Source organism: Oryx dammah, unplaced genomic scaffold, assembly GCF_014754425.2.
Source record: "Oryx dammah isolate SB20612 unplaced genomic scaffold, SCBI_Odam_1.1 HiC_scaffold_23, whole genome shotgun sequence".
Lineage (NCBI taxonomy): Eukaryota > Metazoa > Chordata > Mammalia > Artiodactyla > Bovidae > Oryx > Oryx dammah.
In genome coordinates this window covers 11,523,760-11,536,341 of record NW_024070207.1, presented here as the reverse complement: position 1 = coordinate 11,536,341, position 12,582 = coordinate 11,523,760, and positions in this window count along the sequence as shown.

The following is a 12,582-nucleotide window of genomic DNA, read 5'->3' as shown; positions in this document are numbered from 1 at the left end:
TATTGTGTTGTTTGAGTTTGAATCCAGGCTCTACTATCTACTGGCTGTTGTAAGCCTTACCTTTATCTTCTGTAACATGGAAATGGATGTATCATTCAAGTAATTTATATATAAATTTTTGTGGAGAAATAAACTAGCACAGGAGTCTATAAACTTTTTCTATAAAGGGCCAGTTGGCAAATTTTTCAGCTTTGTAGCCCATCTGGTCTCTGTTAACTATGCAACTCTGCTGGTGTAGTACTGAAATAGCCATAGATGACATGTAAATGAATGAGCATGTTCAGTTGCTAAGTTGTGTCCAGCTCTTTGTGACCCCATGGACTGTAGCCCACCAGGCTCCTCTCCATGGAATTTCCCAGGCAAGAATACTAGAGTGGGTTGTCATTTCCTTCTCCAAAAGGAATGAGCATGGATGTGTTCTAATAAGACTTTATTGATGGGCACTGAAATTTGAATTTCATATAATTTTCATGTTCTTTGAAATATTATTATTCCTTTGATATCTTCAAAATTTGAAAATGTAAAAACTATTCTTAGCTCTCAGGCTAAGAAAGACAAGTGGGAACTAAATTTGACCTAACTGCTATTGCTTATTGATCCCAAAAATAATGCATGCAAATTGGAATATCTAAATAAGGAGCCTAGGTACTTGCATTTGCTTGACTGAAGAACTCTATCTGGGAAGGTTAGTTCAAGGAAAGATGACAGCTGGCCTTTTCCCATATGGAAGCTAACTTTGGCCCTTATTCCTGCTGTGTGAGAAGAAGAGGGACAGACTTTAATCAGTCTTTGGGCTCTTTGAAAGCTCTACCTCTTCAAAATGTACACTACCCCTCCCCTGCCCTCTGCAAAGTGTCTTTAAATCAGATCAACCAGGTCAGTAGTTCTCCTTCTGGAGGAAGAGCAGAGAGTAGCTATTCAATACCTTTCCATTAAAAAAAATATTTATTTGGCTCTGTTGGGTCTCAGTTGGGTCATGTGGGATCCTTCATTGCAGTGGCTGGACTCTGGTTGTGATGCACAGGATCCAGAGCACATGGGCTCAGTAGTTGTGGTGCACGAGCTTAGTTCCCCCGAGGCAGGTGGGATCTTAGTTCCCTGACCAGGGATTGAACCTGTTTCTCCTGCATTGTAAGATGGATTCTCAACGACTGGATCATCAGGGAAGTCCAATGCCTTTTTGTTTAAAACCTTACCTAATCAGAGGAAAAATTTCTTTCCATCCCTTTCTTCCTTCCATCCACAAATATTTATTGGGTTTCTACTATTTTCTCAGGCATTATGTTTGCTACAGGAAATACAAGGAGAGTAAGACTGAAAATATTTGCCCTCATAGAGTTTATATTTTAGCAGGGGTGACAAAAAATAACTATTTAATTATTTGGGGGAAATGTAATTGACAACTGTTTATTGTCTTTGTTATTTCTCTTTCTTCTGTATGATTGTTCTTGATTCATATGTTTTACTTCCCTACTTGACATCTCTACTTGGCTGTTTCACTAGTTTTTCAACCTTAGCTAACTCCAAATGGAGTTCTTGATTGCTTCTGTGCCGCCTTCAAACCTGTATGTTGCCCAAATCTTTTCATCTTAGATAACTGCAATACCATTTACTCAATCATTTAAGCCAGAAATGGGAAATCATTTTTACACTTTCTTCTCTCAGCTCTCACATCTGATCAACCACTAAGTTCTGTCTCTTTTGTTGCCAAAATAAATCCAGAATCTCAACACTTCTTTCAAATTCTAGCATTTTAACACCCTCCTCCAAGTCATTGTCATCTTCAGCCTTGACTATTGCAATAACTTACTATTTGGCATACACACTTCCATTCTGGCCTTCTTTCTTTCTATACAGTAGGGTTGAAATCAGATCATATCCCACTCCCCACAACCATGTTAAATTAAAATCCAGTAAATTCCTATTACACTTGAAATAAACCTCAAATTTCTTACCATGGTCTGTCAGACCCAGCATAATCTAGACCCTGCCCACTGCTCTCCTTTCATCTTGTACTACATCATCTTCACCCCAGACACCCACACTGGCCTCTTTCCCTAAGTACATCAAACTCCTTTCTGTAATTGGACTTTTGTACTTTTGTTCCCTCTGCCTGAGATGCTTTCTGTCAGGTTTCCTCATGGCTGGCTCATTCTCATTATTCAAGGTTCAAGTTTAAATGTCATCTTTTATCAAAGATCTTAATCATCTTGTCTAAAGTAGCTATACCTACCTTCTCATACATAGTCATTATCCATTGGTATAATTTATTTTCTTTGTAATGGTCATCACTGTTTGATATTACATATTGACTTGTTTATTTATCATTTGTCTCCCCCTATTAGATTATTTGTTGTTGTTGCTCAGTCGCTCAGGAGTGTCTGACTCTTTGTGACCCCATGGACTGCAACACGCCAGGCTTCCCTGTACCTGTATCTCCCGGAGTTTGCTCAAACTCATGTTCATTGAGTCAATGATGCCATCCAACCATCTCATCCTCTGTTAGATTATAAGCTCCATGAAATCCTTTCTGTCTTTAAAAGTGTTATTTTAGACATGGTAAAGTTTAGGTACCTATGAGACATGTAAGCAGTGATGTCAATTAGGCAGTTGAATATGTTTAGGTAAAATGAAGGGCCAGTGCACAGCACGTAATACACACCCACTACCTGTTAGTGAACATCAGCAACAGCAGTGATAGCATCATTATTATAATTACCACCATCATCCCAGTCATTGGTTGAAAGGTATTAGAGCATCTTTGATCTTGTATCATCACATCAAACACCCAACTTAATTGAACCAAGTGACTCTTTTAAATTTCTTGACCCAATTTGCAAATAAACAAGTAAGAAACTGAGGAATTTAGGAGCCCTCCAGGATTTGTGTTGCAGAAATGACTGCTTTTTTTTTTTTTTTTTTGTGGGAGAGGATGGGCTATCCCGTAGTTGGCTTTGGTGTTCCTCAAGAAAACTAAGTCAGAGATGATTTGGGTGGCATTTAGAAACTCTTCTTCCCACAGCAGCAGTAGTGCTACCTGACAAATAGAATGATGAGTCTTCAGGCTCTGCTTGTGTTATCCTTAGGCAGTGTCAACTTGTAAATCATGTACTTTTCACAGATCTTATTATCGCTTATAAAATTTCTGTCAATTCCCTCTGATTTCCATTACATCTTTTCTTTCTTTTGTGTTGGTGACACCTGTATTTATACAAAGTACTAGATAGAATATGAGTTGCATAGATGTGTCAGCATGTTTTCAGTGCTTTAAAGAAGCCTAAGAAATCCCAGTAAACTTGCTCTTTCTCATGACATTCATGCTTAATACAGGAATAAGTATGAAGTTGTGTCTCTCCTCTATTATCTTTCTAGGGAGAGTTGCTACAGAATATCTGAGAAAAAAAGAAGAAAATAGTCTTTACATCCATGCTGAAACCTAATCACCCATGTTTAACTCCTTTCCAGCAAAGCAGAGACAGAAATGTGTAGGTGGAACACAGGGGCTATGGTCTTTGTAGGCAAAAATAGTAAAGGAAGGTAAAGACATCTACTGACTTGGTAGGCACATGAAGCTCCACGTTTTAGTGACAGGTTCCAGTTTCTGATGCAGTTTTTGGTCTGTGAACTTGAAATTCTGTTTACATGCTCACTTTACCACATGCTCACAAGACCTGTCCACACTTTGGATTATTCCTGTTGCCTGCTTTCTCAGCACTGATAGTTGAGGAAGAAAGGCATGGGCATTTGGTTGACTCAGTGGCCTACAGAACAATGCTATCTGCTCTTTTGCCTTCATACCTTCTGTACTGTCTACCATTATTGCTCCATCAGTGATTACTGCACTCATCTTTGTTGCCATCCTATTATATTAACCACAATGGATGTTTCAGATATTTTTGGATAAAAACTCTCAAGCCTACTCCCCTACACTCTCAGGTACCTTGTGAGAAGATGAAGGCTGTAGATCGTGGAACACCAGGTATTTCTTGATTTCCATATCTATTTTATACTCTCTTTACCTACTCAGAATTTCTCTGTATCTTTAGTTTCCTGTTGATGTCCCCTCCCACCTCAGTGAAAGATTCCTCTTCTTCATAAGGCTAATCCTTCCACTTGAGCTTAAAATTTTCCTCTTCCTTCCAAATGTGGGGCTCTACAGCATAAACTTCTGCTCTTTCTCTAGTATAATCAGTCTTTCTCTCTTCATTGCCTTCTACTAATATTTCTCTCGGGTGAAACAAAAGTCCTTCAATCATTCAAAGATATTGTTTTATCTCTGTGCTTCTTTTCATTGCCAACTTCTCAACATAGCAGTCATTTCTGTCTGCCTTGGTTGCCTTACAACACACTTACTCTTTCACTCTTTAATCTGATTTCTTCACTTAATGCAGCTCACCAACTCAGAGAGGCCTTCTTTGAGCACACTATTTAGTGGATTCCCTCCATTATTCTCTTCCTCTGCATACTATTTTGTTCTTTCATAATAATTAGATTTGACACACATTTATTTGCTTGTTTATATGTTTATTATCTATCTTCCCTACCTGACTATGAATGGTATGAAGAGAATAAGTATGCATTTCAATTCATAAGTATATTACCCAGGACTTGGCACAGTCCCTGGTCCATGTAGGCCATCAGCAAATATTTGTTGAATGAATTATGGATGAATACTCAACTAAAATGCCTTTTTCTGTCTGTTACCAAGTTTCCATTCCAGTGGCTTTCTCTCAGTTCTCATCCAGCTAGATTTTTTCATAGTGTTTGGACCCCTTGTCTTTGCTGGCATCATACTGGCATGGCTTTCCTCTCCTTCTTTCATCTCCTTTTTATTTGCAGGCATGTTTCTCCTTAATCGCCCTCTATGGCTGTCTCCTAAAGAGCTTATGTTGGTATCGTTGTTGTCATCACAGTTATGATTGTTATTTCTCCTCATCCCTTTCCTCTCCTTCCCCTCCTCCCTTTCTCTTATTCATCCTCTTCTTTTTTCTCCTCCTCTTTCTCCTTCTTCATATGCCTCTTCCTGTTCTCCCTTGTGACTTAAATAATCAGTCATCCAGTCTTCTAGAATCTTCTTCCTTTCTCAGTAGCTGTTATACTCACCTCCTTCCAATTTAAATGCTTATTATCATATTGTAGTGAAAGTGAACGTGTTAGTCACTCAGTCATGTCCGACTGTTTGTGACACCATGGAATCTAGCTCACCAGGCTCCTCTGTCCATGGGATTCACCTGGCAAGAATGCTGGAGTGGGTAGCCATTCCCTTCTCCAGGAGAGAGAAAGAAGTCGCTCAGTCGTGTCCGACTCTGTGTGACCCCATAGATGGCAGCCCACCAGGCTCCCCCGTCCCTGGGATTCTCCAGGCAAGAACACTGGAGTGGGTTGCCATTTCCTTCCCCAGTGCATGAAAGTGAAAAGTGAAAGAGAAGTCGCTCAGTCGTGTCTGACTCTTTGCGACCCCATGGACTGTAGCCTACCAGGCTCCTCCGTCCATGGGATTTTCCAGGCAAGAGTGCTGGAGTGGGGTGCCATTGCCTTCCCCAGGGGACCTTCCCAAACCAAAGCTCAATCCCAGTCTCCTGCATTGCAGCCAGATGCTTTGCCATGTGAGCCACCTGTGAAGCCCATATTGTAGTGACTATTAGTAATTACTAATAGTGTGTGACTAAGGAACTATATTTAAACTTTTGTTTAGTTTTAATTAATTTAAATTTAAATAGCCTGCAGTGGGTGGGTCTAGAGAATACTCCCAAATGGTCTAGGGCATATGAGGCTGTGTCAGTAGATATTTTAGGTCAGAGAATCATGTGGGCTTAGGTCAGGGGCTGTGATGTGTAGCCTGGAGCTGGACTGAGATCAGGTGCAGCAGGAAAAATTTTCTCTAGAAAGGGGAATTGAGTCAATGGACATTCTCAGTTAAGTGCCATTTTTTGTGAGGAGTCTGATGACTGGGGCGTTAGGTAAGTCTTTTCCAATCTTAAAGGGTCTGGACTATTTGGAGAATAGTATAAAAGTGGTATGTCCCTATCTCATATGTTTGTTGTGAGTACTGAGATAATGCATGTAAAGTGCTTAGAACATGATGACTGACAGTAGTATGTGCTCATGAAATGGTAACCATTTCTGTTGGTAACTATGCATAATATAATAGTTAAGAGCATGGATTTGAGGATCAATAGATCTGAGTTCTAGTCCTAGTGGCTATGTGACCTTGACTAAGTCACTTTAATTTTGTAAAACCTCTCAGTTTCTTCAATGCTAAAAGGAGAATAACACTCATCCTTTAGGGGTTTTTTTGAGGCTATAAAACAGTTGGAGCACATTGTACAATATCTGGCACATAGTCTCTACTCATCCATATGGTTATGATTATTGTATCTGGTATCTCTCTATTATCTTCTTACTCAGAAGTCATTGCTACTCTTTCAAGGTTGATAGAAGTTCTTTTGAAGCCTAGATAGCACCTCCTTCATCCAGGAAAGCTTCGGAAGAAGGATCAACTTCAGTGGTTTCTTTTTCTTTTTTTGCATTGTAAAGGCTTTGTTAATAAGAATATGGATGCAGACAGAAGTTTTGGCACCATACCCTTTCTAGTTCACAAGGTATTAGAGAGGTTTTTTAGCCTTAGTGGCCAGGAGTCCAGACAGACTTGTACTCTGTAAACCTGAAATTTGTAGATCCACCAGACTAACAGTTTTGGCACTTGAGCAGGGGTCTGGGCTTCCTAGGTGGGACTAGTGGTAAAGAACCCACCTGTCAATGCAGAAGACATAAGAGACGTGGGTTTGATCCCTGGGTTGGGAAGATCCCCTCGAGGAGGGCATGGCAACCCACTCCAGTATCCAGACGACAATAGTCTGGAGAATCCCATGGACTGAGGAGGCTGGTGAGCTACAGTCCATAGGGTCACAAAGAGTCAGACATGACTGAGAGACTACACACTGAAGCACTGAGCAGGGGTCTATAAAATGGATAGGCAATGCCATAAATGACTGGAAATTACTGAGGCATTCAGGTGAGTAATCCATCTAGTTTTTAAAAATTAATTTTAAGTTTATTTTTTAATTGAAGGATAATTGCTTTACAGAATTGTGTTGGTTTCTGCCAAACATCAACATGAATCAGCCATATACATATGTGCCCTCCCTCTTGAACCCATCTAATTTGAAAACATTCTTGGAGATTGTTGCCATAGAATCTTTTCTGACCCTTATGGTTTTAACCTGCATCTACGACATCAGTAAGAGGCACAAAGTTCAGTGATAGAAGTTCCTTGGTGGCTCAGATGGTAAAGAATCCACCTGCAATGTGGGAGACCTGGATTTGATCCCTGGGTCAGGAAGATCCCCTGGAGAAGGAAATGGCAACCCATTCTAGTATTCTTGCTTAGAGAATTCCATGGACAGAGGAGCCTGGCAGGCTACAGTCCATGGGGTCGCAAAGAGTCAGATACAACTGAGCAACTAAGCATACAGCACACAAAATCACTCTTTCTTAGTGCTGAATGAAATAGCACCAAAGAAACCATTCCATTTCTGAAGCATTTAGAAGGCCTGAAGATAGTGTGCTGAAGACAAATGGGTTTTTAAAAAATTAATAAATTTATTTTTAATTGGAGGATAATTGCTTTACAATATTGTGTTGCTTTCTGCCATATGTTGGTTTCAACGTGAATCAGCCATAGGTATACATATGTCCCCTCCCTCTTGAACTTCCCTCCCACTTCCCACCCCATCCCACCCCTCTAGGTTGTTGCAGAGCATTGGATTTGAGCTCCCTGCATCTTACAGCAAATTCCCGCTGGCTATCTATTTTACAAATGATAATGTATATGTTTCAAAACTACCCTCTCAATTTGTCCCACTTTCTCCTTCCCCCACTGTACAGACTTGTGGATAAATAGGTTTTGACACTGAATGTAGAATAAAAGCTTGGCTGAAAGTGTGATATAGACTGGAATTCCAAAGTCTAAAATAATTTGGATAGATCACCTAGAGAGATGTAAATACCTTGATTCTGACCCTCTAATCCCAAATTTATTCCTTCCTCAGTAGTCTCCATCTTCAGTAAAAGGCACCACCATCCACCTACTTGCTCAAGGCAGAAAACTCACCAACCTTGATTTCTCTCTCTCACCCTCCAAAACATTACAGTCTTGTCTATGTTAAATATATGTCATGAACCCTATCACTTTTCCACCTTGATTGCCATTACCCTCGTCCATCCATCCATCATCTCTCACCTGGACCACTGCAATAACTTCCTAACTGATCCCCCTGCTTCCACACTTTTCTCTTATGATTCATCCTCTGAAGTGATCTTTTAAAAATATAAATCATATTTTTGTCTCTCTTCTAGAGGTTTTCTGTCATATATTTAAAAATCTATATCAAAAACAATTTTTAAAGTTTTTATGATAAATAAATGTACAAAATAATTTTACTAATAAAGTAACTCTTTACTAAAGGACCCTCCAAGATTTGGCCTATGTTCAACATGATCTACCTTGCTTATTTTGTTCCGTCTTCACTGCCTATTTTGATAAACAGAAATGTTTTCTCTTTCAGGATCTTGTATTGCTCTTCTCTTAGGTATTTTCATGCCTGGCTCCTTTGAGTCATAGAGATGTCAGCTCACACTCTACCTCTTCAGAGAGGTCTACTGTAGCTACTGTATTGGTCAATTACTCTTTCTCCTCATCATGTTTTATTTTCTTCATGTCACTCATCATGTTTTAAATTAGCTCATTTATCTATTTTGTTGCTTTATGCCTATCTTCTTCACGTGATTTTATGATCTATGATGGCAGGAAGAAGTATTTGCAATAAACCTTTAAGATTTAAAGGAGTTTGTCAACTTGCTATGTGAGAAGGGAGATGTTCTAAGAACTGAAAGCTGATGACACAAAACTGATAGAGTATATAGTAAGAGGGCGAGATGGGTGAGGTGAAAAGTGGTGGGAGATTTGTCAAGGGCCAATTAGGCAAGAACCAGATTCTGAAGGGTCTAGTAAATACACCACACAAAAGAGTTTAGATTTTATGCTGTAGCTGATGAAGTCTCACTGAAGGGTCTTGAGCAGGGAAGTAAAATGATCACATCTGTGATTTGCACAGATTACTCTAGAAGCATAGTAGAGGGCAGATTGGCAGTAGGTGATACAGGAAGAGGCAGACCAATCAGGAAGTCATTGGGCAAGTGTGAGCAAGAAATGAAGAATAGAGTTGCTAAGGAGTAGGAGCAGGTAGGAGGATAGACAAGAGAGGGCAGAGGTGAGTGACATTCACGAGTCAGGAACACCAGGACTTGGTGACTTTTTTAAAAGAATTTTTACGTTTTGGCCACATGGCATGTGGGATCTTAATTCCTTGACCAGGGATTGAACCTGCGCCACCTGCACTGGAAGCATGGAGTCTTAACCATTGGACCTCCAAGGAAGTCTGAGGACCATTGCGGGTGGGGGACAAGCAGCAGGAGAAAGGGTAGGGAAAGGGAAAGGAGAAGGAAAGGAAGATAAGGAGAGGAAAAGAAAGACTAGGGTGACTCTTGGGTCCCTACATTTGGACTGGGAGGATGGTAATACCATGGTAAAATATACCATCTTTTAAGGACTTCAGATAGGAAACAAGATGTATAAGTGGAAATTATATTTTCATTTTTGGCTATATTGAGTTGGCTGTAATAATAGTAACTAAAACAACTATAAGAATTTATTGAATGCTTATTCTATGTCAATTTCTGTGATGAACATGTTCAATATCTCACAGATAGGTGAGATACTTCCCACAGATAGGTGCCATTATCATCCCCATTTTACAGGTGGAGGAAACTGAGGCATTAGGAAGTCAAATTGTTTGCTTGTGTTTATAAATGTCAGAGCTAGAATTTAAATCAGAGTTGTTTTTTCCTCCAAAGCTCCAGTTGTGGTTCTAATGAGCAATGTTTAAAAACAATTGGACTATATGATGATCTTTTACTTTTATGTAGTTTGCTTCACTTTTTTAATTTCATATTCAGTGCTCCCATTTTATTGAGTTTTCCTATTTCTCCTTCTCTTTTTTTTCTTATTTTTTATCAAGCCTTTATCAAGCATAGTAGAAAAGCTTTTGTATACATATATATAGTATATATAGTATATTTTAGAAAATTTATGAATTTTTGCCTACCTAAAAAAAATTATGACATTTTCATTCAACTTGTTTGACTTAGTATGAATAGAATGCTAGATTTCTAATTTATATTCACTCAAAACTTTGATATAATTCCATATATTTTGACATCTAATATTACTGCTAAAAGTCTAGAAAACTTATTATCTTAGTGCTTTTAAAAAAGTCTGAATGAAGCTTGAAATTTCTAATCCATAAAAAACCTAACAGGAAATTAACAAGGGATACAGAATAAACTAAAGTACAGTTATTGTTCAAATTTCACAAAATTTTATGCTAGTGTCCATTATTTGTTTTCATACCTATTCAAGACTCTATATTGTATTTAATTGCACTGGGCAGCTTCAGCTGCATGCAACAATTTCTGGTAAATTCTCTCTTTTTTTAAAATTTTATTTTTATTTTTATTTTTTTAAATTCCCTTTTCATTTTTATTCTATTACAAATATTTTCTAATTTTCCTTGTTATAGGTTCTTAGATACACCCATCATTTAAAAGTGGACATTTAATGTCCAAATACATGGGATTTTGTTTATCTTTCATATTAATTTCTCATTTTGATACTAATTTCTTACGTAAATGCATTCTTCTCTGTAATCATCCTCTGTGTTTTTTTCAGTCTAAGTTTATTCAGGATTTTGATGTTGAAGATTTCTCTTGATGAATGTCACATCGCACTTGAAACTATGTGGGTTATTTTCAAATATCTTTTGATATTGATTTCTAGCATAATTCCACAGTGATAAGAGAACAGACTCTATAAGTTTCCAATACCTTTAGGCCATGAAATTTTTGTACCTTGTTGTATGGCCCTGGTTATGTTCCAGTGTCTCTTAGTTTACAGTCTATGGGAACTTGAATAGAATTTGTATCCTACTGTCGTATGAAAATTATATAAATCCTAATTATGTTCAATTGGTTTACAGTGCTTTTCAGATCTTCTATATCTTTCTACCTCTGTATATTCATTCTATTAATTTTTGAATGCTTGATATTGAAATTCAACTAAAAATCTTAATTTATCTACTTAAGAAAATAATTGTAATATGTAGTGGAGCTATATGTGACCTTGTTCTACATTTTCCAAGTCTCCAGTAAATGTGTTATCATACTTTAATAATTTAAAAATTAAAATAAAAGGCTAGTCATTGAAGTATGATTCATAAGGAGACAGGGGATGGGATTCAGAACCCAGCTGGAGGTTTGGCCTGAGTTAGGAGGAAAACCCATTCTCTCTATAAGAGACAAGCAGGTAGGCAGGTACATATATAGACAAGTACATAGGGAGGGTTCCAGGCAGTTGAGGAGTTTATACTTAGTGGTTTTTATTTTCTCTGGGCCAAGAAATAGACCATCTGCTGAGAGAAACATATTGAGAGTGAGAGTTGTGGGGTGCTTGGTGCCACAAGTCATTAATCATCAGTTTGGGATCAATGTTTACCTAGCATTTGAGCAGGAAGGCTTCAGCATATATGTAGGATGTGGCCCATCTGCCAATGTTGAACAAGAAACTTATTGTTTCCTGATCTCTGAACAAGGCCATGGCTTTGTACTTTAGACAGAGTATCTATCTATCTTCCACAATTAGGAAAAAATGCCTTCTACCTTAGTTAAGCAGAAACATGTTTGGACCTTTTCAAAAGGAACTTTTAATAGAAAATTTGGTGTGAGGGGGCAAAGACAGAGAAGTGGACAACCTTCAAGAGTACAGATTCCTTACTGGAACTATTAATACCTCTGCTATGATACAAAAGATCAACTTGGTTTACCCAAATTTCAGGATTTGGGTTCCTACTCTTCTCCATGGCCTCTTCCTACAGATTTTCAGTGGCTCTCCCTCCACGGCAGCTGGATCATATCACACGGTTCTTTCTCCTGCTCTTTGGTTGCCTTCACATTCCTTGTTCCTCTACTATGGAAGAGCCACTTCCTTCCATCTGGCCTAAATATTGCTTATTGTGATGGTTAATTTTACATGTCAGCTTGACTGGCCATGGGGTGCCCAGATTAAAAATGATTCTGGGTGTGTCTGAGGGTGTTTCTGGATGAAATTAGCATTTGAATTGGTAGACTCAGTAGGGTGCCCTCTCCACTGTGAGTATTGCTGTTGTTGAGTTGCTAAATCATGTCTGACTCTTTGCGATCCCAATGAACTGCAGCACACCAGGCTTCCCTGTCCTTCACCATTTTCTGCAGTTTGCTCAAACTCGTGGCCACTGAATTGGTGATACCATCCAAACATCTCATCCTCTGTCATCACCTTCTGCTGCTGCTCTCAGTCTTTCCCAGCATCAGGGTCTTTTCCAGTGAGTTGGCTCTTCACATCAGGTGGCCAAATTATTGGAGCTTCAGCTTCAATATCAGCCCTTCCAATGAATAGTGAGGGTTGATTTCCTTTAGGATTGACTGGTT